Below are 6,000 nucleotides of genomic sequence, written 5' to 3'. Positions count from 1 at the left end.
GCAGTGGAGTGACTCATGCCATACTTATTAGGGAACAATAAGATTACCTTCTGAAGCAAAACTAAATCTCCAAACTACTTATTTTTAAATAACTCCAGACTATATATGAACAGGGATAATCGGATTCGAGAGATTTTTCTGTTACTGAACCAACAAAAAGCTGACACATCTATTTGCTGTGCCTGAATAAAGTGAAGGAAAAACCCACAGTCTAGAGAAAATGACTTAAGCTTATAAATACAACTGATCTTTGCATGTGTGTGTTAATACTTTTGGGGTGTTTTTTGAAGTTCTGCAAGCATTGGTAGATGAAGTTATTTCAGCTGAGGCAGAGGGCAGAACTTTGCAGCTTGTTTTCCTTATCACTTCATCAAAAAATACAGTCCTGATATGTACAGGCAAATTCTGAAAGAAGGCAGCTGTTACCCTACCAATGTGCCTACCCTTTACCTATTTGTTATGGGGCAAGGCTGCTATAAATGTGAATTTATAATACACTGCCACCTCTGCCTCCAGCTGGATGGACATCCTCTCCTCCAACTTGTTCCCTCTTCAGACAGACACAAGACTTTCAAATGATTGTCTTTCTGCCCTATCAATCTAAAAGTCATCATTATCTAGATATTTTGCTAGAAAGTCCATTTGCTCAGAAATCTGTCAAGAGATGTTTTTCGGGGTTTATAGATTTATTGGCGTAAAGCAAATTTCAAGTAAAATTGTTCATGTGGGCTTCCAGGATAATTTTACTAATAAAACTTCTCATGACACACACAAACAGATTTTGGACAGAATTAAGGAGTCACTGAAATAGGAGATGCCAACAAAAATAGGGTTGACAATTAGTTTAGGACTGTCCTGTCTCACACTGATGGCAAAGGCAAAGCCTTTGTGGCTTTTTTTGTTCTTAGTTGAACTTTGACTGTAGTAAGAGAGTAGAAGGAAAGAAGAGGTGAGGTCCTGTAGCAACAGCAAGAAAGGAAGATGAGCCAGTCCTGGAGGCAGGGAGGGAAGAGGAGCAGGGAAAGTGGGATGAGGAGTTGCAGCCTTTGCATAATGAGGAGCAGGTTTAGCAGTAGGAATAGTGATGGATGATCAGCTGTACAACCCAGAGACAGAGAGAGCTGCTGGGCAGAGGAGGCTGTGCAGAGATAGCTACAGGGGAAGGAAAATGGAGAGATAATTACAGAGAAGTAAATCAAAAAGCAATATGTCTGTATAAAGAATTTAAGTAGGAATTCAGTGAAGAATAAGTTTTTTTTAATACGTTTCCAGATTTATTTCAGATCAGTTATTTGCTTTATTTTAAGGATGAGCCAGGAAGTTCCTTGCACCATCCTTCTGAGGGAGGAGTTGTGATGTTTGCTAGGAAGTACAAAGATTTTTAGAAGATTGTTTGCCTGTTTACAGTCAAGGTCTCAAGGGAATCTGAAAGGTTTTACGGCATCAATACAGTAGCCAGTAGTATGTTGTTCGAATTCTCTCACCTTCAAGCATCATTTTTTGCAGATGTAATGGTTGGACATTGAACAGGTTTTGAAAGTGTGTCCTACAGCAGTCACACCTTTTAAAAATCAGCTCCTAGCCAAAAAATCACCTCCTCTTTTCCTGAATTTTTTTTTCTTTTTTTTTCCTTCATATTTATTACAATAAAAGAACCTAAGGAAATAGTATCAGTTTTGCCCAGTGACTTTCAGTGATAATATTATCATTATCATTAGAGATAACATTAACATTATCATTAGAGATTATTGGTACATACCCCAAACTAGCAGAATATGGAATGGACACCTGGTAAATAGTAAATTCAGCATGATCTCACAAAAGTCATCTGAACTGATAAGCTCTGAACACCACAACTGGATTTATTAGAATTGGGGATGCTTTGAAATCACAGGAGAGTTGTTCACTGCTTTTAAAAACTGTATCAGCAAAAGAGCTTTATAGAACAACAACAAAAAGCGATGAGTTGCAGGAGCTTTGGAATAACTTCACTTAAGATTCCTTTTCATTTGTCTAGCTGTGCTGATCACTGTGATCCTAAATGTAGAAGATTTTAGGAAAAGCAATTTTCTTATCCAATTTCTCAGGGGAAAGAAAAAAGCACAAGAAAAATACTAACATTCAAAAACTAAAAACGTAGGGAGCTCATGACTCTGTTTGCAACCAGCTGTGAGCCATTACTCACATGAGTAGTCTCACTGATTGCAGAGACTCTATTTGTGGATGCTGGAGCTTACACCTGGGAGCAAAGGCACAGGAATCAGGCACCAGTTTGGGGAGGCAGGCTGGAGCAAGAAAAGGCTGTTCTGACTGTGTTGGAGGATGTGCTCCTACAGTCTCAGGCTCTGGTGGCACCAGCTGCCACAAGGTTTGAGGGCATATTGTGCTTTACTACCCCGAAGTCTCTGCTTTGCACCTTCTCTCTGGCTCAGGGGCAACAGGAGCAGTAAGCAAGGGATTGTGAGAGGGTTTATTTGGTTTTTGAGTAAGAACAACAGAACAGAAGGGAGAACAGCATAAAATGAATGTGAAATTCCCAAGCTGGTCTTTCCTCTCCCCCTCAATTATCTGTTTTTTCCACCAACAACCCTCTGTCTCTTTGCTGCTCTGTTCATTCTTCTCCAAACAGACTCTCCTCTCCCTTTTCACCTCACCTGCAAATCCCACTCCTTTATCCAATAACACTGCAACTCTCTCTCACTCACCTGTAGTCCCTTCTGCCACATGGAGGGACTCAAATTTTATTACATTCCTGTTGCCACAGAAATATAATTTTCTATCTCCTCCTGCCCTTCCTTGCCCCCCAAGCACTGTCCTTCACCACGACACGAGCACCTGTCAGCAGGTGACTCCTTCAAACCTGGCCTGTCACTTCTGCTGCTGAATTGAATTTGCCTGAAGGATCTTTGGAAGGACAAAACTGAATTTGTAGCTGGGAAGCCTTGGGCTTCAAAAGAAACTGAGGGAAAGGATCAGATTTGAAATCCAGGTTTTAGTGATCCATATGCAGGGTAAGTTTTACAGAAATGTCTTAAGTGGGGCATGGAATAAAACTGGGAGATTCTCAAATGACAAGGCATGAAGTGTTCAATCCCCTTGCTAAAATCTACTTACCTATTCTAATTACAGAGATGTCTCATCAGGACACTGACATATGATACAGAATCTACTCCTCAATTTTTTTTTTTTTATTTTTTTATTTTTTTTTTTTTTTAATTGTGGAAGAAATTTATCCTGAGTTCACTGGAGAAGAAATATGACAGATGAAAAGGAATAAAAATGCCTTTTACCCTTGTTTTATTTCTTCCCTTAGAATTAGGGCTTGAGTATGCAGAGTATAGTGGGGCAGCTACGTGAGTGCCAGCTGTCCCATGACTGAGGAAAACTGGAAGGATAATTGACCTAAGCTTATTCCATTTGACTTTCCTTGTTTTCACATGGCTACCCCCAATATTTCTTAAACAGCATTTTTTCCCCCAATGTAGAATACAACAGAAAAGATCAAAAACAGGTATACAACCACACACAGCTGGAAGTTTTGGCCAGCTTCAAAGTGTCCCTGGGAAACCAATATCCTGTTCTGGGAAAATACCTTCATTCAATACAATATTTACCCAAATACTTAATTCTATGATAAAAGAAATAATTTCATTGATGAGACACCAAGATCATCATCAATTAATTCCAATTGACTTTTTTCTTTTGTCTTTAAATGCTCAAAGTATATCTGCAGGGGATATGGACATTTTAAGATAGCTGTCACTTCATGTAAATCATATGATTTTTAAAATATTTTTTTATATCATCTGGATTGTTCTTTTTTGTTCCTGGAGTTTATTTCTCCATATACAAAGGTAGAGATGATCCATGATTCTGTTCTCTGGTTTAATGGCTATTTTGGCATTCAAGTCACTTGAGCTCAGTGCTCTGTCCCAGCTGTAGAAATTTTCTGTTCTTTCAGGTGAGTGAATAGAGTCACCAGGATATGTGCAGCTCTGTATTCATATTTGTTTTTGTAAGAGCAAGGTGCCTGGAGAGCCCTTCAGAAAGCATTGAATAGCTTATTGGAGGTCTAGATTATGAAACGTGTGCCTCACAGAACCTAATGCTGATGAGGATTTAGCTCTGATCAAACGTGTTGCAATCAACAAAGAAATATTTCTTCACTGTCTTGCCTTAGTGGCCAAATCCACTGTGTGTCAAAGCAAAATCTGGGTGTGAAAGCAAATCTGCATGAGGCCTTCTTACACAAAAGATGTCAGATCATGGCAGACATATTATTCCTTCTTTTATTTTTCCTTACTATCAAGCTAAAAAGAAACATTCGTCTCAGGCTCCCTCTATCACTTTTTCAGACCCAGTTCCCCAGTTATTTATTCAATACAAACTGAACTATTTCCAGCACTGAAAGGGAGTGCCTCTGATCACTGCTGAATACCTGTCACTCACTGCTAGAGCACCTTCCTTGAAGCTAGAGAATATAGGTTCAAACAATCTCAAATGGCATTGCCCCTATTTCTGTTTACAAACTTGAAAATGTCTGCAGACCCACCAGGCTGTTCATCTGCTGAGCCCAGCAATCCCAGAAAGTGTCAGATTTAATCTGTGTGGTGTCCAGCATGTCTAAGATATGCTGAACTCAGAGCACATTTGCTCCAGGTTGATCCTGAATCTACAGTGGCATTTGTCTGGCACTTTGGGGCATCCAGATTTTTGCTCAGATGTTCAAAATCCTCAGATTCTGCCAGATGGAATAATAATTTCTCTGAAAAAAAACCTTGCGTGGTTTGACTTAAAATAAAAATTATTCTGGGTGTGCCAAAAGCCTCACTTTGCATATGCAAGGAGTTAAATATGTGTAAGACTCTGACAGCCAGTGTGGTGGACTTTGGCAGAGAAATGCAGTCATTAAATACAGGGCAGCCACTCCACAGCCTTAACCTTGTGACAAACAGCAGATCTGGACACCTGTAATTCCAAGATGAGGGAAAGAGTCTTAGTCCCAGAGGGGCACCTCTCTGAAGCTCATTATAATGCACCTGCATGCCTTGGAAAAGCATAAATGTGTGTTTTGGGAGGCTTATGTGATTCCTTCAGCAAACTGAGGTTGGTAAAAACCATATATTTATGCCAATTTCTTCCAATGTCCTGCATGTACTCCTCACCCTGGGCAAGGGATTTCAGTACACAGCAAAGAATCTGAAGTTTGGGAAATTCATCCTGAGGCTGGAATTTGTGGTGTTACAGGTGGCTGAGTTGATCTTCTGCCTTTCATCCAAAAGGAAGTGAGCTCACTTTTTCCTCCTCCATACAGAACTTTGCTACCTGCCAGATGCTTTTGGAAGTAGTGTTTCACCTTTCACCATTTGGTGGAAGAGGACTCCGAGAGCAGCTCACTAAATGTTTTGTGCAGCTCTGCTCTGAGCTTCACATTCTATGAACAGCAAGCAAAAATGACTTTTCTTAATGGATGTCCACACTAAAGGACAATGAGGAGCTCAGTTATTCCAGTAATGGAGGTAAGTATTGCAGACAAAAGTGGCTGGATGATTATCTAAGCTAGATAAAATATTTCAGACAATATATTAGGATTCTGGAATGCAACATCTTTAAATTTTATATTATGTGTTGATCACAGTTGAGGGCAAATGTATGTATTGGTTGAACCGGGTACAGAAGGCAGAATATTTTTACACAATTATTGCATGTAGTTGTGTACATCATGCAAATATGAGTAATCCTATATGTGCCCTCACATACCAGATGGGTTCTCATTTAAACAGGGTTCTGTTTTTCAGATGTAAATAAGACTTTCTATTGTTTTAGATTCTCTATTCTTACTAAGAATAATGAATATGGTATTGTATATCATGCATTAAAATTTGTTATTTAAAATATGATACATGATATACCCAGTGAAACTGATCCTGATGAGGGAAAAAAATTACCAAGAGATGATAAAAACTGTAAGTCACACATGAATTACCTGGAGAATAAAAC

This window comes from Zosterops lateralis (genome assembly GCF_965231275.1).
Source record: "Zosterops lateralis genome assembly, chromosome: 2".
Lineage (NCBI taxonomy): Eukaryota > Metazoa > Chordata > Aves > Passeriformes > Zosteropidae > Zosterops > Zosterops lateralis.
This window is presented reverse-complemented; position numbering follows the sequence as displayed.